The 21,839-nt window shown below is 40.3% G+C and overlaps 1 protein-coding gene across 4 annotated transcripts in view; it reads left to right on the top strand.

Moving 5' to 3' along the window:
* The window catches only part of LOC101169384 (bone morphogenetic protein receptor type-1A), a 42,696-nt gene that overhangs the window by 4,133 nt on the left and 16,724 nt on the right, over positions 1-21,839 (top strand). For 2 of the 4 annotated variants that reach the window (XM_011484201.3, XM_004077000.4), the window contains exon 2: positions 14,532-14,626. The exons of 1 other annotated variant lie outside the window; for it this stretch is intronic. The gene's annotated coding sequence lies outside the window, so the exon portion shown is untranslated. Of the gene's footprint in view, positions 1-6,264; positions 6,669-14,531; positions 14,627-21,839 lie in introns of those variants that run through there. One more of the 4 variants, XM_020709360.1, reaches the window with a different exon arrangement.

Below are 21,839 nucleotides of genomic sequence, written 5' to 3'. Positions count from 1 at the left end.
CAGCAGGATCTGAGTAATGCTATGTACAGCATTCAGTGTTTACATTGAATTGTCGCTATAGCGCGTTTACACACAATTGGAAAAGCCTTGGTGCGAAATGTCGATGCGGTGCAAATCTTGCTCCAGGCTCTTTCTTTCACATCTCTATTCTGATATATGACTGACTTGGTGTTATATAATTCTGTCTGGGTACAAGCAGTAATTAATAGTAATTTCTCCTTCATGATCACTTTTCAAATGGTTGGCAGTTCCATGAATGCAAAAGGACGCTGACCGTATGTCACTACCAAATCCGAGTCCCTGGTTGGTCAAAGTTTAACTTGTTTAACATTCAACGCATCCAAGTCCGAAAACAGTATTTAAAATGTGCGTAGTTTTTAATGTGGAAGCCCAAAACGCATATTTAGACTTTTTGTTGAAATTTGCTGCTTGAAAGCACATTGCGGAGGCTGGTGTGAATGTAGTAGCATAGGAGTTGCTGAGGCTCCTGGATAACAGGTTGGAGCATGAAATGTACGTATACAATTTTCCTTAAGGGGATTTTGTTGTGTTTGTTCTGGCAAAAAAATACTTTTCTGATGATATTTGATTGTACCATAACAAACTTTACAGTATAACGCACATTAGGAGTGTCACTCTCTCTCTCTGTGCCTTAAAACCAAGAGCCCATGCTTCCTCCTTCATCATTTAGGTGCAAAAGGGTTGTCTTCTTCCAGAAGAGTCTGGTTTCATTCGTATCAAAGACCTGCTCCAGATGATGCGATTATCTTCCTCAGCGTTTCAGGATTGTTTTTCGTCTGGTTCTGAGTCAGCTGATGCCATTTCTCCATGCAGGGGCACAAACTTCAGTTGGTAGCTATTCAGGAACCGATGGCAACAGCTGTTAAATATTGCTTAGCAGCCGGCAAAGACGCCGTCGGGCCGGCATGCACTTCCTCTGCCCCCCTCCTCCCCCGCAGCACCTCCTTCGGACGCAAACGTCTCATACGAGCGCCGTGAGCTGAGTTTTTGTATTGTGAAGAACCGGAGAAGTCACACGAATGGAAAAAAAAAATCTGCGAGCAGTGAAACGTGAATACATGGGGGAACAATGTATCTTCTTTTAAGCAATTGTACTGAATCGTAAATCACAGACATACTCACTGTTTTACTGATTTACCTTCTCAATGGAAAATAAAAAGGAAAATGAAGCCCATCTCTTAATAAGATTTCAGTGTCTTGTTCTATTTGTGAATTAGTTTGGTTGTTTCTTAATTTGATCCATATTGCTGATCAGACTCCTGTGTTTGTCATGTTTTCTTTCATTCTCTCATTCAACGTTTTCTCTTGTCTCTGTTTTTCTGCCGTAAAGTGATTATTGAGGCTTTATAGTGTTTTCTTCTCCTTCACTCCATCTGCTTTGTCACAAGTTTTTCTCTGCTGGGATTGTTGCCAGTTTGAGCCTGGGGATCTCTCCTCTTCCACTGCTCTATTTCTATCTTTCTTTTCCCTCCTTTTCTTCATTTTCCTTCCCTCCTCCACCTCTCCCTCCGTTAGAGAGCATTTCCAGTCTGGAGAAACGGGATCAGATTACTCCAAGAGTCGCTGAGGCTCTCTGGTGAGGTGGCAGCGGAGGAGGAGGAGGAGTAGAGGAAGGAGGGAGTGGGATCAGGTTTCACATCTCCAGCACTCTTGTCTTTCCGCCTCACCTCCCTCCCTTCCTCCTCTTCTCCTTACCCCAGCGACCTGGAGACAGAGTGGCTGAGCTGGAGAGGAAAACATGCAATCCACCCCTCTCCTCCCCAGCTCCTGCTGCACTACAGCAGATAAATAAAGGCAGTAAATGAAACGCACAGAGGACTGATTCTTTACCTCCTCCCCCTTGGCTGCTCACTCATTCCTGCAGAGGTATTTTGTGTTCTGAAGACAGGACTTAGACCAGCGGATGCTTTCTCATCTTACAGATTTGATCTGTTGGTTTTTGTCATTTAAAAAAGTATTATTATTATAATTATTGAAAGTTTGCTTGTCTACCAACTCGGATACAATCAAATATTCTTCATAACGAACTGAAAAGTTTGTCCAACAAAGTTTGGAGTAGCTTTGATTTTTTTTCTTTTTCTTTTTAAATCCAGTTATGGTTTAATATTCGTAAGTGATCTGACATTTTCTGCAGGAATTTCTTGTTTTTTTCAAATGGAAGATTATTGTTTTCAAACTAAAAACTTCTGCCATTATTCTCTTCTTGCCTACTTCATGTGTTTAGTGCTTCAAGTTTTAACAATGCAGAAGCTTCTCTCTACTGCTTCTCCTTTTGTTATGTGCCACCTGAAGGTCGACCCAGCCTCCATGATCTCCATCTCTGGAGACTCTAGTTGTCCTTCACTTGTATTGATCTCCGCTCTGAAGCTTCCCAGCCCACCCTAGTAAATAATTCAGATCGCCTCAACGCAGCAGTTTTTATGCCAAAGCTCAGTTCAAACTGAAGTAGATTATGTTTCCGGCCTCCCGCTCACTCTTGGGGATTGTTGAGGAATTGGAAAAGGAATTCCAGCTTTAAGGGAGCCTCTTCTCGGTCAGCATCCGTCTTGTTTTAAGAGTTTATTTCTTTAAAAAGAGAGACAAAGCACAAAAGAACATTGATCACATGAAATGTGAAAAGATGTGATGTGCCAGGTTATAGCAAAATTGCTAATTTCCACCTGTAGTCCACTGGAAAGTAAGAACAGGAAAATAAGAACAAAAAAGCAAAAACAGATAAAATAGATGGAACTTAACAGAGTGGGATGATATGATGAAAACAGTTTAAAATAAATAAAAATTAAATAATATTGCAGATTAACCAGAGGAGAGAACCAGAGCTGCACGGTGGCGGTGCCTCACAGCAAGAAGGCCCCGGTTCAAGTCCCGGCTGGGGGACATGAAAAACACAACGGGGGACCTTTCTGTGTGGAGTTTGCATGTTCTCCCCGTGCATGCGTGGGTTTTCTCCAGGATCTCCAGCTTCTTCCCACCGTCCAAAAACATGCTACATAGTTTGATTGGCAACTCTAAATTGACCATAGGTGTGAGTGTGAAAGTGAATGGATGTGTGATTGAGGATATTCTACCCTGCGACAGACTGGCGACCAGTCCAGGGCATCCCTTGCCTACGCCCAAGTGGCCGGGATAGGCTCCAGCAACCCCGTGACCCCGAAAGTTGAATAAACAGTTAAGAAGATTAATGAATGAATGAGAACCAGATCAAGAAAATTCACAGCAAAGGCACACAACAGTTTTCATTTTCATCAAATTTTTAATCACAACCATTGAAAAGTTTAAAAAAACAGTCACACCTCAGGGGTTGACATAGCCCAGAAATTTGCACTGGCCCACAGGGCCAGTAGTTTTTGAAACTTACTGGCCCTGCCTGAAACTTACTGGCCCGACACCGCGCATAGCGGGACCCGCCGCTCCGCAGGTGCTTGCAACTTTAGGAGGGTCCGGGGGCATGCCCCCCCGGAAACTTTTAATATGGTGCAATTTGGTGCATTCTGGTGACATCACTTATTTCTACACTTTTCAATGACTGAAAATAGACCATATCAAACTTAAATCTGCTCTAGTCTGTTTCAGATGTTTTGAAGAGAGCACTGCAGTGTAGTAGGTAACACTAGTTCAGAAGTTTTCATGGTGCTTCTAACGGCAAATATCGCAATAAATCATAAACCTTAAATGTGTTAAAACAATCTAATGGCAGCTTGAACCATTTAACGAATCAAATAAATCCCTTAATGCATTTGACCAATCGGATGGACGCCTTCACATTGTTGACCAATCAGATGGAGCCCTGTTATGTTAGATGTTTGTAACCTATGTCAACGTGGCAGTTATACAGATGTCTTTCATTCCTTGGTGGGATTTACTTGTCCTTTATCAGTAATTCAGGCTGATAAGAGCAGAAATCCTTCTGAAGTGACTTTGACCCTCGACCTTAATGCTGACCCCTGACTCCCTCATCCCGACCTACTGAGGTCTTGTCATCTTCTCCTGGATAAGCCAGTCTGATAGGCCTCACAGGAGCCTTTGGTTACATGGATTGGAAAAGGCATCTTTCAGTTTTGACTGCGAACTCTGATAAAGGTCTTGATGAATGGAAGGTGCAATTGACTCCTGGAAGTGTTTGAGTTAATGCAGTGATATTAATACAGATTTGTTTATAATATAGGACCGCTTGCCTCTACCAGTAACTTGATGTTTATGTTCAGCCTTTGACCCTTGGCTCTAGAGATTTACTCATGTTCTTTTTTGTGTAATACATTTTAAAACAAAACATGTGTAGCATCTTTTCTTTTTGATGTTCTGAAGAAAAATATTTGATAAAAGAAAAAATCCTCTGTGGTAGCAATTATTAGGAAATGGAAGACGTACAAGACCCCTGATAATCTCCCTCCATCTGGGGCTTCCCCCCAGATATTACTCCGTGGGGTCAAAATGATCACAAGAACGGTAAGCAAAAATCCAAGAAACCACGTAGGTAGACCTAGTGTAGAGACCTGCAGAGAGCTGGGACCGAAGTAACAAAGGCTACCATCAGTAACACACTGAGTTGCATCCAAAGAACACCAAACCATAATGTAAAGCATGGGGTTGGAAACATGCTTTCAGGCTGTTTTTTAGCAAAGGGACCAGGACGACTGATCTGTGTAAAGGAAAGAATGAATCGTGCCATATATTATCAGATTTTGAGTGAAAACCGTCCATCAGCAAGGGCATTGAAGATGAAACGTGGTTAGGTCTTTGAGCATGACAACAATCCAAACACATTGTCCGGGTAACAAAGGAGTGGCTTCGTGAGAAGCATTTCAAAGTCCTGGAGTGGCCTAGCCAGTCTCCACATCTCAAGCCCATAAAAAGTATTTGGAGGGAGTTAAAAGTCAGTTTTGCCCAGCGACAGCCCCAAGACATCATTGCTATAGAGGAGATCTGCATGGAGGAATGGACCAAAATCCCATGAAAAGTTTTTGAAGACCTTGTGAAGACTTACAGAAAATGTTTAACTGCTGTCATTGCCAAACAACAGTATGTATTAAATACCGTTGTTTTATTTGATAGAGTTTTAGAAGCACATTTTGTACAAAAAACAGTTGATAATAGAGTATAGTTAATAGTATAGTACATGTTCCTTACAAATCTACTACCAATGAAGGGATGCACCTGAGGAAGTTATACACAACTTGTTTACACCAGGGTCCTTGTTCATCTTATCCTATGTTATAAAATATAGTAAAAAGTCTGAGAAGATTTGATTTTTTTTTCATTTTTTTTTTTCATTTCTGATTCAAACTGGCATTGGCTCTTAGACACTCATAAGTTGTTCGCGTGTGTGTGCGCGCTGAAGTTCCAGCCCAGCCTCAGCTAGACCCTGCCTTCAGTGGCCCCAAGGTAAATTGAGTTTGAGGCCCCTGGTACATAACAAAGTATTGAGTTGAACTTTTGTTATTGACCAAATCATGGAGATGAATTGTAAGTGCTTTGAGCGTCTGGAAAAGCACAGATAAATCCAATCCATTAGTATTATTATTGTAAAATACTTATTTTCCACCATAATTTACAAATAACATTTTTTTTGTTTAAGTGATGTTTTGTTTAATAATATGCAAGATTTTTATTGGCACTCAAAAGTAAAAATGGTTCTGTTCTAGTTTAATGTTGTGCACATCATCAAAATGTGGAGTTTAAAATTATAATTTAAGACATTATAGCCAAAATCAAGACATAGTTTCTGCAGAGCGGCAGGAGTTCATTAGAAATACGATTTTCATTGTAGTACATCCATAAGGTTAGTTGTTTTAGGAGGAACATTTTTATTACATTTGGAAACAAATAAGACTTGCATATTAAAAGCTGTGGAAAGAGGTCTTTCTGTGTCAGTGTAGAGCTGGGTTTTAACAAGTAAATCAGTGTATCCATATTTTTCTGAAGTTTTTTTTTCTCCCTTCAGAGTGTTGTCAGGTCAGCTTTGTCTTATCTTCTATTATTTTTGTTTTGCTTTAAAAGAGAGGAGCACTGGTTTATTGTCCTTATTTTTGAAGAAAAAAATCCATACTGGTGTATATCCAGGTGAGAGGATCTGTTTGGTTCTCGAGGTGTGTTGGTGGAGTCACTTTGTTTGGATCAACATAGATTAAGAGCTGTGATCTGTTATCTGTGTTTGGCGGGTTGAAAGAAGAAAATGGTGCTCTGTCTGGTTTTAAGATGCCTCTACAGTAAACCGACAGCTGACCAATCACAGAGGACGTTTGGAGGTGGCTTTTTATAAACAAAAAACATTATGGAGTGTGTGGAAAGTTTTTGTCGTCATGCTTCTGCCTCTGCATAGTAGAACAGTGTTTCTGTCGGTGGAACAGCCAGGCGTCTGTCTGACAGGAGGCAGCACGGGACGGGCGTCTGCTCCAAATGCAGGAGCAGTGGGTGGTTTTGTGTTCTTGGCTGTCCTGCAGGCTGCGGCTGTGACAAAACATCCCTGCACACAAACCCGGCTGCTGAAATTTCCCACTGTGTCTGGCTTCTGTGAAGGCAGCGGCTTCCTCCCACGTTTCTGCTCTTTCTGTTCACTTTGCTGGCTGCTGTTATGCTTCGATGGCCTCTGCATCCTAGCTCGTCTCCATCCTCTGTTGGTTTTGGGATAGTTGTCAGCTTTAACTGCGGTGAGTGGAAATCTGAGCGCTTGATTTCTTCTTCCTGCCAGGATCCCGAGCTCCTCGTGCTGGCTGCTTCTGAGAAGCTGTAGGTGGTCTGTACTATTCACAGCTGGGAGTGTAGGTGTGTGCGTGGATGCCCTGGCAGAAAAAGTGTTTATTCAGAGAAAAGACGACAGCTGAGAGGAGCTGCTCAGGTTAGTATTTCTGTTGGCATCTCTGGCTGCTTGTTACAAACTCAGATATGCCAACATGGTTTTATCCTCATTAAAAGGTAGACTGGTGTGTTTGTGGTTCTGGATGGGATCTTTATTGTTTCAACAGAACTGACTTCATGGTGTGCCATGAGACTGGACCTGGCCTGAGCTGCAGGATGTCACTCAGTCTCGCTTTGCTCAAAGATTCTGTGGCAGCAAACTGCAATCTTTTGTTGCACTAATACTGGTTTCACAGCTTTTTTCTCACACTCAAGTCTTCAAACTTACCAATACTTCGCCAAAGAATGTAAACATCAGCTGTCTGCCTTTTTTGCTTGAAGGCAGATTTACTTGAACTTGGTAAAACTACTGTATTACATTTTTGGATGGCTGTGGAATTTTAAGAAGACTTTGAGGCTTCTGAAAAGTTGCTGAACTTTAAGAAAGGCCCCCGAACTTTTAGAAACTTGCAGAACTTTAGGACTGTCACGGAGCTGCTGTAGCTTAGATGTTTTATGTTTACATTTTAGATAATTAGATTTGATTTGATTTGAGAGAAAAAGTAAAGCATCATTTCAAAATTTCTTCACCATGAAGATGTAAAGTTGTCAAAGGACCTGTCTACCTTCTTGTCCTGCTTTGTTCTAGCACTGTTGCTGTTGCTCACATAAAAATGGCTCCAAAGCTTTGCTGGTCTCTTCTTTACTTTCAGAAAAAAGAAACGCTGGTGTTTCCAGTGTGATGGTTTAAACACACTGCCTCAAAATATGCTGACTAAAGTGTCTGTCTGCTCTTAGGAGCCCTGATTTAAGGAACACAAATCTTAATGATTTAACAGCATTTAGTTTAACTGTCAGACATTTCTGTGTGCAGAAAAAATTCAGGTTTGAGTCTGTGGCTGGAGCTTGAGTAATTAATGAAGATCACTTTTCTGTATGATCGTTCGTCTCAGCAGCTTTTAAAGAGTAAAACCAAAAAAAAGAAGAAACGATTGATATTCTGTAAAAATGGATTTAGGAGGCTTTAGGAGGCTATATAGAGGTTATTTGGAGCTCTAATTATGCAGACACCAGCTTCCATGATGAGTCCTCTTCAGGTCAAAGTCATTTCCAGGCTGAAGATGCATAAATGCATCATTATGGATGGAATACATAAGTTATTTAACTGCTTTGTGCCCTTGGCAAAACTTCCTGCGTGCTTCACATACCTTAAGCACACACACTTCAGGATTTCTTAAATGCCTGCTTGTTTGTTTTAGTTATGAGTGGAAGGTGGTAATTTTCATAATCTCTTCGTCCCAGGAGATTTAATTTTTTGGTTTGGAAGTAATAAATTTGCTACACTGAACAGAGGTATTGTCAACATCACACAGTTTACATTTAATTAGAATTGCAAACATAATTTTTTATAGTTGGGATGCATGATGACATGCAGATATTTTCAAACACATGTTGGCCAATAGTAATATCCAACATCTAAATTGTATTTGTTTGTTTGAATTTATTAAGCCTTTTGAACAGGAGCCTCAGCACCAGTGTCTACATTCTCTCAACTACTGTAACTCTTCAGCTATTTATCCAATTAATGTAATTCCGGTAGATTCTGAAGTGGAGAAAAGCAGCCTTACAACACTAAACGTTAGTAATGTGTTGCAAAGCCTACATGAAAAGCCGCTTTTCTCCCTGTCAGAATCAACCGATTCACCTTGATTGCATAAATGGTCAAAGAGTTATGTCATGAGCGTCTGTTTTGCCACTGACATCTCTGGTCTTAAATGGTTAAGAATATCACAATTTCTCTTCAGAGTGACCCAAAAATCAATTGAGAAGAAACTAAAATAAGAACATAGATAAGTTCTCAGTAATCAAAGTGACGTTTAGTTAGTCTTTAGTTACTCAAATCAGGAGCCAATAAATCCAGATTTCTGCTAAGAGGTTTTGAGAAAATTAGTCAAGATGATGTTCAGGAGGAACAAATGAGAACGATGGTTGCCCTGGGCATCAGGCTGCAAGGATGACACAAGAATCCTATTATAGTGTGTTGAATGCAGTTTTTGTTGAAATCAACTCGTGGTGGATTTTTCTGGAGGTCTGCGCAGATCCTATTTTCAGGAATTGGAATTGTGTGTTCACCACTGATCTTTCTGCTCCCTCTACATTATTTTCATAGCTCACAAAAAACAGTTGGATGGAAAGCTAGGCTGTTTCTTTGAGTTCATACTTTGTGTGTGTGTTTTTCGTTTGACCAGCAGCAGCTGCTGACTTTTCCAGCCTCGTGACCACTCACGGCCCCAGTGTTCGGACATCTATTTTCTCCCCGTGTCTTCTATAATAATTCCACCTCTTTGTGCTCCCTATGTTGGGCTGGTGGAGCTCTGCACACACAAACGCACCACGATGCTGCTGGTCACCTCATTTTGACAGAAGTCATTTTGTTTGTCAATTTGAAATGCATCCTCTTCATGCTGCGGCTGTCCTCGTCTGCCTTTGACATTTGAAGATGGAACAACCTTAATGAATTGTAAAGCAGAGTAGGAATCTGAATGTTTTTCTACAGGATTCAAAAGCAGTGAATATTGAAAGTTTGGAGAGAATTGAATCTGTTGACTGTTTCTGAAGGTTTTTGCGTACAGTAACAAGAAAATACATTGAAATATAAGTTTTATAAATATCCAATGTCACATTTTGAATCCCAACTTGCACTTTGCTGTTTCCGTCTCAAGCCCTCCTCTAGAGAGGTACAGGAAGAATGATGGAATTGGTGTAGTAAAGATTTCAAGGACTGTTTTTTTTTCTTCCTTTTTTTGTTTTTACATTGATTCAATTCAGTTCAGTTCTTTCAGATGTTTTGACTTTTTTTCTTCCTCTTGTTCTTATTTTCCTTTACTTGCCTGAAGTTGCACAATCTCCAGTAAAATCTGTTGTTTTTGTTTTTTTATAGCTTTTTTGTCAGAAGGGAGCTGTTGTTGTCTGAGCAGCAGGTTTCACCTGGAGTCACCTGCAGGTGTGACGCCTGAGCTTCTGTTTCATATTTATGGCACCCTCTGCAGCTGTAAACAACTGTCTTGGTTCATTTTTCTTCCAAGGCTTAAACTGTGCTCTTATTTTGTTGTGTTTTTGCTGTGTGATCAGCTTTCTCTGCTGTCTTCAGTGTCTTTCCTCAGCTTGAGATGTACCCTCCTCTCTGAGTGCTAACATTAACTCAGCTCTCCTCACAGCAGCCTCCTTGACTAAATAAAGGCTCCTTTGACTAGCTGTTTGCCCTGAAATAAAGAGGCCTCTGTGAGGGAGGAGACTCGTCCAGCTGCCGGCCACGCTGCTCCACTTATCTCCACGCAAACAGCCAGCAGCCACAAACACACTGACCTCACAACAAAGCTCACTAAGAAGCTGATCCAAGTCTCAGCTTTGGGAGATTTTTGCTCCTCTGGATGGAGTTCATATGCAGTCTGTAATATGTTTGACTTTTAAAGCCATCAGAAAAATGACTGAAACTTAGTTTATCATGAATAGCAGTGACGTTGGTTTTCTCTGTAGCTGACAGCCTCAGATGGACTCTGCTCTGGTTGAATATTTTAGTTGGAAATATATCCAGGGATTTGCAATAAAATTTCCACAATAGCACAATAGCACTTTTAACACATCATTGTATGAGCTGGTTATTATTAGCATCATTTATTAAGGGTGCAGCAAATCACAAAACTCACAGTTTTGGATCATGTCAAGGTTTTAGAGTCACTGTTCGGATCATTTTTTGGATCAGTAAAGAGAAAAGCAAAAAACAGGGGGGAAAAACAAAATAAATCCTTCAAACATTTTTTTAAAAGCTGATTTTTTATATATATATATAACATACTTTGAGACAAATATATATCACATCAAAATATTAGATCATTGATGTTTATTTATAAAAACAAAACATTTATGACATCTTTAAACTCAAGATATCCTATTTATAAAAACTACTAAAAGCAAAGGTGCATTATGACACAGTGCATCTTAAAAAAAAAAAAATTATGTATATATTTTTTAAAGTAAGAAAAGCAGGGGATGTCAGAATTTACTACTTTAAATTATTTCCCTAAGGGTCAGCTTAAAATAAACGAAAACCCAAGTTGTAAATTTGAAATTAAATTAAATTTGAAAAGCAAAATTTTAAATTTGAAAAAAAGACACTGTAAATAAAAAAAACAGACTTGGAGGAATTATTAAACATTTAAAAAAAATAGCAAATGTGAAAAAATAATATTGTAAACTTCATAGAAATATAAAAAAGTGAAGAAAAATTCAAACTTGAATAAAAAAAAGTTAAACCTAAAATTGTTACCAAATTAAAAAAAAATACAGTAATCCCCCCGTATTCGCGGGGGTTACGTTCCTCACCCCCCAGCGAATAACGAAAATCCGCGAATAATTGACGCTGTTTTTAAAACTCCCAGAGCCAGAGCCTCTGCAGAGTCAGAACCTTTTTCTGCCGTTTGGGTTCATTTCCAGAAGCTGGAGATGATGCAGGGCGTTTGCATGGCATCTTAAACGCGTAAACAATACTTTACAGTAAAGTACAGAGCAAATCTTTTTTCAAAATTCGCGGAATGAGCGCTGTTATGTGTCTCACGCTTGTGATGTCACGTCATCTGCGGCCACCCGCGAATGGGCGGGACGCAAATATTAAACCGCGAATGGGCGGGGGATTCCTGTACATTTGTATTTTTAACTCTATTTTTCTTGTTTCTCCCTCTTTGCTTTCAGTTTCAATTCAGTTATTACGTTTTGCTGATGAGCTGATCCTATCCTTACATGGGGGCGGCGGGGTTTTGAGCTCATTGTGTACCAGGACATAATTTCCCGTCTGTTGACAGAGGGGACTCCTCACTACACATTTTATTCACTTTTCCCAGGCAGACATTTTCATACTTTTCTTTCTTGTTTAAACTCTCAAAGTTCCAACCTTTTATAGAAAATAAGTCCAGTAATAGATTGACAACAATAGGCCTGCACAATATACCGCAAATTTATCGTTATCGCGACATTAAGCTGTGCAATATGCATACCGCAAAAGACGGCGAAAATCGCAATAAATGGTTACCTTAAATGTGCTAAAACAATCTCATGGCAGCCTGAAATATTGAATAAATGAAATAAATCCCTTTATGCATTTGACCAATCGGAAGGACCCGTTTACCTTGTTGATCAATCAGATGAGCCCTTTTATGTTTGATGTTTGCCTCCTACGTCGACAAGGGTCAGTTGGAGTATAACTTTTAAACTGTTGCAGTGAAATGGAAATGATGTTTTTGGTTGTTTTGCTATTTGTTTGTATACCGCGAATTATATCGTTATCGCAATATTAATCACCAATATCGCACATCGCGAGTTTTCCTCATATCGTGCAGCCCTAGACAACAAGAATGTAATTACGATGAAGATTCATGTAACGTTGGCTAGCTGCACGTGCCGTGTCTCCGTAAAACATGGCATGGAAGGGATTGATTGACAAGCTAAACAGCAAAGTCACGCTGAAAAAATCAACCAAAGAGGGAGACTGCGAAAGGTGAACAGCTATACATCTAGGGAAAAAACGGAAGTGATAATGCTTTCCCAAAGTTTGGTAGCCTTACATCAGAGTGGGGTTTCACAGGCTGCAACATTACTAGACACTGTTGCAGATGAAGTTCAACTTTAACATTACACACCTACCTACCTACCTACCCATAGAAAAAATACGAACCGAACCGTACCATCAAACTTAACTTCGGGGAAAGTGAGTGGTTGCATCCCAACATACCAGTATGCTTACATTAAAAGTGTCAAACAATTCTTGTGCTTTATTTGTGTTTTATTGCATTACACCAGGCTCAGTATAGGCCAACGGAAAGATGTTTCTTCATTGTCACCGGCTTATAGCAAATTTAAAAAAAAATAGATTTTTCAAAAAAAAAATTGTTGCCGTTTCAGAGGTTGACATAGCCCAGAAATTTGCACTGGCCCATAGGGCCAGTAGTTTTTGAAACTTACTGGCCCTGCCTGAAAGTTACTGGCCCGACACCGCGCATAGCGGGACCCGCCGCTCCGCAGGTGCTTGCAACTTTAGGGGGGTCTGGGGGCATGCCCCCCCGGAAACTTTTAATATGGTACAATTTGGTGCATTCTGGTGACATCACTTATTTCTACACTTTTCAATGACTGAAAATAGACCATATCAAACTTAAATCTGCTCTAGTCTGTTTCAGATGTTTTGAAGAGAGCACTGCAGTGTAGTAGGTAACACTAGTTCAGAAGTTTTCATGGTGCTTCTAACGGCAAATATCGCAATAAATCATAAACCTTAAATGTGTTAAAACAATCTAATGGCAGCTTGAACCATTTAACGAATCAAATAAATCCCTTAATGCATTTGACCAATCGGATGGACGCCTTCACATTGTTGACCAATCAGATGGAGCCCTGTTATGTTAGATGTTTGTAACCTATGTCAACGTGGGTCATTTGGAGTATAATTTTTAAACTGGGAATGGTTATTTGGTTATTTTGCTGTTTGTTTATATACCGCAAATTATATCGTTATCGCAATTTTAATCTCTGATATCGCATATCGCGAGTTTTCCTCATATTGTGCAGGTCTAACTGAGATCATTCAGCTAACTAGAAATACTTACTGCTTACAGTGTTGTAAAGAAAAACAAAATTAAGTAGTTTAACATTCTACTGCATTTGAGTCTGAGATTCAGGTATTTGGAGTTGCCTTTGATTCTTTGACATTCAGCTTAAAGCTTAGTGGATACAGTTTCATCTTCAATGCATTCATTAAATATCTTGCTGTCCATACTACTAATTATACCCACTACTCCATCCAACATATTCCTATCTATTCCTGCCATGTCTTCCACATCTCTGACATGCTTCAGTCTCTCTTCAGTGACGGTGTCGGATTTATAATCAAATGTAATAATAACCCACTGGCTTGTGCCTTCGTTGTTGCTGTTTAACATTGTTTTGTATTGAATTGTTACATTCAATAAAGTTTGAAAAAAAAAGTAGTGAGCGCGTGCCGCGTGGTGCTCGGCAGTGAAAGCCGAGCGCGCGCAGGCGGGAGAGAAGGAGAAGTGATCAAAGGTTTCCCATAGAAACCCTTGAAGTCTGAACACAGGACTAGCAGAAAAACTAAATTATGAAGACGAGGTAAATCTACACGTTTTCGCAAAATTTACTTTATTGAAAAAGGTGAAGAATATATAAACCGTTAAATATTTTAGTGGCCCGAGCGGACAAGTGAAAAGTAAAGTCTTGTGGTCCGCACTGCTCGAAAAACAGGACCGGGCCAGCGGACAAATGGCTATGTCGAGCCCTGCGTTTTCGTAATACACAAATCATATATTGAACCAAAACACAGCTTAGACCTAAAAATCAGGTTTGAAACCAATTTTGGGAGAAGTGAAACTTGACTACCACCTGCCACTTTTGTTTTGGTAATAGGATTTAGGAGCAGATGCTGTTCTTGGTTCTTGGTGTTCTTGTGTGCGAAAGGTGGCCCTGTAACATTAGAGTGGTTGACCCTTAATTGAAATATTGCAGGTTAAATTCCCGCCTTGCCCTGGACACTTGCAACATAGGAAAATTCGGGCAAGTGTCCTTTGACAAAACACTGAACCCACCATGCCTGTTTCTGTTTCTTTCAGGCTGACGCTGTTTTTACCTAATCGTCTCCAGACTACATTACCCATGGATCAGTGGACACACCTGCTCACTGCTAAGTTCAGGAGCTACCAGTCAGGTATGCAAAAGCTCTGTCTGCTAGCGGCAAAAGCATTTCTTTTATGAAGAGAATTGGCTTTATTTTTTCTTTTTGGCAAATTCATGACAAAATACAACCCAACTCCCGCTTTTTGACAGGTGGGGGCGGGGTGAGGACATTAACCTCTGACATCTGAGCTGTGGCTAAGCCAGCCAATCGGAAGCCTTCAGGCTTTTCTTTGCAGGTTTTGATTAGGTCATCCAAGCTGTCATGTGTTTTGATTTACCAGCAAAGCATGAAGAGCCCTGATTACAGCATATGCACTGCAGGTGAAGTAGCCCACGGACTGATGGAGGGTCAGGAATGTGGGTTAAAGGTGAACACAGCTCTCTGTGAGGCCAGATTGTGTGTTTGTGTTGCTTCTGAGCTGAGTGTGGCTCTTCTCTCATCATGCTCACTTTGAAGTGGAGCTTTCAGACTATTTGTGGTTCACAACATCAGAAGATCAGCATTTTCCTCAGTGTGGAGCAAACATTTATATTCTCACCGCAGAACCTTGATATTTAAGTGATCAGAGCTCTACAGGATAAATCAAGCAGCTGCTTGTTTCTTCCTTTAGACTGTGTTTGAGTCACCATCAGTTTAATTTTTGCAATTTCAGTCATTCAGAAGCCGATTTCAGGCTTGTTCATCAGCTGCAATGGAGCCGGGTTTTTCCCGAGCAGCTGGACACCATCGTGTTAAGAGGTAGACTGCTGCCTGTGTTTCAGCACCGGCCCACTTGAGCCGTCTGAGTCTCAGAGCTCACCGACAGATCTTCAAACAGAGCCGGCCAGTCTGCCACGCAAAATCACTCCCATATGTCCCTCAGCAATTTGCCCCCACCCTGCCGCCAGCAGCATTGCTCACTCGCTGCAGCTCAGATCAGAGCACTTGTCTCTGCGGAGCATTTTAAGTGTGCAGGACTCCAGGTTCAGACTCGTTATTGGGCCGGGAGCTGTCACGTTTATTATTATGAATGTCTGTTCTTCTGCATTTACACAGAGGCTTTATACCTTTGACTCCTCTAGATTTGCTATGTGCAATATACAAAGCTTTCTCTGAGCTAGGGATACATGTCATTATATATCAGTGCATTATCAGTATTGGTAGATGTGAAAACTCCCAGCGCGTCGGTTCCATTTCAGCAGTCTTTAACATACCACCTGTGATGAACCTGTTGTTCTGTCTTTCTCTTTTACTGTTTTTACACACCTTCTGCAGGGCATATTCACTGGAAGCTCCAGGCAAACAACTTTTTAAGAAAATACCTCCCATGGCTAAGGGATGGAGTTAACAGCTGCTCAGTTCATAAATAGGAGTAAGGCAGGGCTTTGTGGCGTAGCTGTAAAAATGTAAGAAGGTTGTTAACTTTCCACTGCATTAAAAAAAAATCTTCTTCGTGCATGAAAACATCTGAATTTTCACAACAGTGACAATTTGCAAAAAGCCGGACTGGTTTCTGCCATTCAAAGTGCTGGATGCAAGAACAGGAAAAAGCTAAGATCCCCCCACCAAAAAAAACCCCCAGCAAGACTATTTATTGTGCCGACATGTGATTACAGTTCCTGGTGTTATATCAAGTTTTGCCCTTCTTCCAAAATTGCCTGTCCTCAGTGGGATCGACTAAAACGAAACCCTGGTTATACAGGAAAACATGAGTTTAAAGTTTAAACACCAGAGATGGCCTTACATGGAAGACAATACCGGCTTTTTATAGCAGCTACCCAGTAACAAAATCCAAGCCTAAATCAGCCGTTTGATAGACTGAGTTGTTGGACTGAAAAAGCTGTGGCACAAAAATGTATTTGTAGTTAATTGACATCAACAGCTTTTGACATTTTTTATGACTTATGGTGACATTCCACTTTTCCAAAAAAATGGTCTCCAAGTAGACATTAGTAGTTGTAGTGAGTGTAGTTGTCTTCTTAGTTCTTTCAGAGTTGCAGGAGGTTACAGCTATGGAACGGATCTCCTGCAGTGGTCAGAGTTATAGCAGATCTGAAGCAGCTTCCAACTGTAGACACTTACTGAGACTGTTATGAAGAGGAGGATGAAGGTTTTCTGTGGTGGTTTTCCATTTACAAATCCTTCTTTGAGCCATCATATCTTAAGGTTCCAGAGTAGAAAGTAGCCAGTATTCAGCATCAGTCTGTTCAGCCTCTTTCACGGTTTAATGTTACTGCCCCAATAAGTGACTTAAGACGTGATCACACTCTCCAGAGCAGACTCCTAAAAGATATGGAACGTTTTCCTACTAACATTAAAGAACTTAAACCTCTTCTAGAATAAATGTCTGCCTTGCCCACTCCAGTCTGTCATCCAGATAAATCCCTAGATGTTTCTACTTCCTTTCTTCTACAAAGATGGAAAAGGGGTTTGACATGTTTCTGCACCTCTTAAAAGCTATAACCATTTCTATATGTTTGCAAATGAAGTGAAAATTTATCCTTAATTGGGATAAATTTATTTTATATAAAACTGGGGATAAATTTCAGTAGTTTTAGAAGGTAAATTTCAGTAGTTTATTTTAAATAAATGAAAATAAACTTTTACATTTTTGATATCTGTATCAGCAACATTGTTCTGAAAATAGTGGCAAAAATCCTATATTGTGTATCTGTACTCTTAACCATTTCTCTAAAAAAAAGTTTACTTTAAAATAAAAAAGATTTTGATCCATTTGTCTGCATAGATAAATACATATCAAACATTCTGCTTTAAAAAATTTCTGATGTACTCCTGAACTGTTATCTCTCTGAGCAAAGCTGTGTAGATGCCAGTTTCCATGCTGTCATACTGGGATGATGCTTTTGGGATGAGGCACATGCTTTTACTTTTTGTTACATCTTGTATAAAAGTAAAAGTTGGAAAAGTGAGGGGCAAAGTTGATCACTGGCTGCCTCTATTTCAGGACAAGCCACCACAACTGTCAATATACAGGAAAAAAAGGGTTTAATTTGTGCGTAGTCCATTAGTTGTTATTATCGGCTAAACCTCTAGTTTTAAGAAGAAAGAAGACCCAGAAATGTGTCTGTGTTGGAGTGCAGAATCCTAGTGATATTAAGGATAAACCTGATATGCTTTGTTGGAGAGTTTTGGGTTGCAGTGCTGTAAAATGTGTGACAGCTTGTGTTTTCTCCATTTTCTACCACCCATTCCCCAGCTGTGGTTTGAGGAGGACTGGTGAAGAAAATAAGTCAGGAAGGAGGATAAAGAGGTGGCTGAGATCAGCAGTTACAGCACTGATGGGGAACAGGAGTAAGAATGCTCAGATAAGATCAAGTCAAACTAAACAAGCACTTCAAAATGTTGATGCCACTTTTTTGTATATTTTAATTCATTTTTATATGTTACATCTTTAACTCAGCCAAGTAAATAAACACAACAAATGATTATCCAGTTCACCAGCTCCTTTAAACTCCCTTAATCTCTTTGATTCTTTTAACTATTTCAATTGTTTTGGCTATATATTCAGGCTATATTGAGAAAATGCTCTGCTTCTTTTTTGGAAATCAAGGAGACTGAAACTGATAGTGTGAGAGTCCTGCACGTTCTCTATGGGTAAATAAACGTACTATTGTGTGATTAACTTAACTTGTTAACTTGCAGTCTGCAGACAAACGAACCCTCATCAGAGCTCTCCTCATCACTGAGATTTATAGTTGCACTGGTGTATTATGGTTTGTTTTTGAGCTGCAGTGAAGGATAGTCTGGTTTCCATGGAGATCTTAAAAAGGGTTGAATCACGAAGGCTGAATCATGTTGCACTGTTTCTGAGATATTTTGTGCCTTCAGCATTGATGAATGTCTGTGGTGCTGCTTTGGATTGTGGGTAATGTGTGCAGGGGTAACATGATTACCGAGGACTGTGAATGCAGCTGCTCTTTGCTTCCTCTGCTGGCCTTTAATAAAATCAGGCTGGGCTGCTGCTCTGCTGCCTCAGGCCCATCTGCAGCTCCTTTCTGTCCCTGATTCCTTTCAGTCCCATACGTCACATCATCAAAGCAGTGCTAAGACCGTTTCCAGGAGCGATGTGTCCCCTGCCTGACTACCTTTACTGACTTGAATGAGTCCAGTTTACAGTAGAATACACTACATCCCGCAACTAAGTCATGACACAGCAGACACAACACAGTCCAATTGGTCTGCTCATGGCAGACCAATTGGACTGTGTTGTCCTGAATGTCCGACAATGGTTCGAGTTCTTGCCATCCCTGGCTCCACTCTTAAATCTCTTCTTCCCGTCATTTCACGGGCATGGCTAACACACAGACAGATACGGTTGGGGGCAGGGTTTACTTTTATTGTTGGCAACAAAATCCACCACGGCTTACACCACATGTGTCAAACTCAAAGCCTGCGGGCCAAATGTGGCCCGCCATGTTATTTTATGTGGCCCGCGAGAGCATAAAAGTTTTTAATTTCTTAGAATAAAAAATAAAAATTGGTGTGTATTTATTCATATTTAGGGGGAATTGGACTTGAAATATCGGATTGGGCAACTATACATTAGGACTTAAAATCTGTCAAAATCAAATTTAAAAGGATTTATGCTAGAATAACAAGCAAACATATGTTCTCTATGCAACTGTAATTGTCACTTTAAAATGTAATAATAAATGGGCTCTGGCCTGACCCATCTAGTGTGCTAAGCAAGTTCCTACAGAGGGTTTGGTGCTCAGGGCTTGGTGCTCCAGTCTATTTCTGGAGTGAGCACTATCTCCTCTCTTAGCACAAGGATCAGGGCTACCAGGCCATGGAGGTTGGTTTACCCTACAATGCCTCTGTTGCAATGCCCATCCACGGCTTTCTCTTCTACGTTCAGTTACATTTAGTAAACACACACTTCATTTGTATGCATACATACCTGATATATAAAGTATGTATCTGTTTGTGTGGTGGTATGTGCGTATGAACTGGTTTGTATGCATAGTGTATATAGTTTTCTGTATAGATCTGCATAAATATGTGTATATTAAAGTTTGTTATGTTAACATGTGTGGTTTGTGTTTGCCTAGATGTGTGTGGTTAAACACAAAACTTTAAATGACACTGACAATGTAGAGCTTCAAGCAAACGTTTTGGTCTATTTCAGTTTTCTCACTCCTCTTTATCACGAGTTTTGTTTTTCTGCTCTCTCTTCCGCTTTCCCACTTTTCTCCTTCACATTTTTCAGAATTCGTCTCCCTGAATCTTCCTGCTCATTCTCTGTCTTCTCTGGTCCAGACCTTCAGCTAATACCTTTTAGTCATTTTCATTGTGGATCATGGCATTTAAGTATTACTTACTTATTTTGCAGGGATTTCCTGCAGTAAGCCATCAACCTCTGTGTCATTTAGCATTACAAAGCAAGCTTCTGTGTTTGTCTCGACAGAGTACGTCTGTTGTGAAGTTACCTCTAATAATAAGCTCTGAAACCACCAGTAGTGTATCAGATAAAGTCTGCAACCCTGCTGACACGGTTTAAAAATTCTTGACTTTAAAATTCAGACTGTACCATCAGCCGAGCTTGAGATGAGTTGGTATAAACCGAAAGAGAAAAAGAAGTGCTTGTTGATGGGAGCGATTGGAAGGAAAGAGGGAAGCAGAAGATGCAGGCAAGAAGAGGTGGATCAGGGTGCTCTGGGTATTCTTATGCTAATCCATAGTAGGAGAAGAGGCACAGAGCAGCCAAGCAAACAATGAGTGTGGAGCCAGAAAGTCTGGCCTGCAGTCTCCCAGGCCCTGAAAGGCATTTTGGGCAGGGCGCCGACACCAACGGGAGGCTGCTGCAGCACCCAGAGGCCCGCCTGCAAGGAGGGGCCCCAGGAGGGGATGGGGAATAGAGCCAAGGAGGAGAGACGGAGAAGGGAAAGAAGGGATCAAAATAAGAAGTTGGGGAAGGCATGAAAAGTGAAGTGGAAGACATGGAGAAAAGTTTGAAGACAGTGAACAAAAAAAGAATGCATGGAAGCTTTTCAGTAAAAAATGGAGAAAGGAAATTAATTACATGAGACTGTTGCCCTCATGGAGAAACTTCAAGTCACATTTATCAGTCTTTCTTCTAAAAGATGGAGTAAAAAGGACCATATTAGGACAATCATGATTAAACCTAACACGACTGATTACAGAAAAACAAAAGGTTTACAGTTTTGACTTGGTACCAAGTAGGATACTGGATACTGTTTTTTGTTTTGTTTGACGCTGGAACTTTAAAAAATGTCCAACATACTGATGTTTTCAAATAAGTTGGCTCAGACGGGTTTACAGATTTGTGATGATTAAACTTTTGTTTTTATACATAGAAGGTAAAACGTCAAGTCAAAATTCCACCACGGGATTTACCAAAAACACATCAGCACCAAACAAAAGGATGGATTGATCTTATGTAGGGTTCAGGTCAGTATATAAAAATGGAAAACATTGAGGAAAATCAAGCAAAAATACATTTTTTTGGTTTCTCTGCTTTCAACTGTCCAACAAAACGCTCCACCAGAGGACAAAATCAATTCTAGATTTTGGTTCTAAGTAACTATTGTGAAATAGGTAGAAAACGAAAGCAGGTAAAGAATACTCTAGAGTGAAGGGGATGAGGATGCCCAGAGGTTTTAGTTTTTCTCTTTTAGTTGTTCCTCTTGTTTCTGTAACATCTTTTCTCTCAACCAGTTGGTTGTAAAAAAGAAAAGATTAGTTTAAAACTTAAAAAAGAATGGAATTTAGTAAGGTTGTAGTGATTCATTTTAACAACGATTTGATTCATATCATTGTGTGAAACAGTGTCAGAAGCAATGTGTGTCTTGTCAAAAGTAGTTCTAACGAGCCCGCATTCATCAGACCACATTTTAACGAGTTCCTGTGTCTCATCGTTGTGGTGTTATGGCATTGTTTTTAAGAGAATTCTGTCAAGGAACTACAAGGAGGCTTTTAGGGTGACGTCACAGCAGCGTCACGTGTGTGCCGCGTAACGAGGCACAGAAAAGTATGTAAGAAGCGTTTTCAGCTGTGTTAAAATAAACGTTCTGACAAATAGGGAGTTGGACTCTTTTTTACTGTTTGATAACACGACAATTGCTGCTTTATATTTGTCTGCAGCTCATTCCTACTCTGTTTATGTCGGCTACGGTGGCCGTTTTGGTTCAGTTGTTCTGCTCCGCACAGACCCTATTCAGACTGTGGATCTTAGAGAGAACCGAAGCTCAGTCTGATTGGAAATGAACCGAGACAACCTCCA

Source organism: Oryzias latipes, chromosome 15, assembly GCF_002234675.1.
Source record: "Oryzias latipes chromosome 15, ASM223467v1".
In the NCBI taxonomy this organism is placed as follows: Eukaryota; Metazoa; Chordata; class Actinopteri; order Beloniformes; family Adrianichthyidae; genus Oryzias; species Oryzias latipes.
Note: the sequence above shows the minus strand (reverse complement) of the source record. Positions and strands in the feature narration are given on the sequence as shown.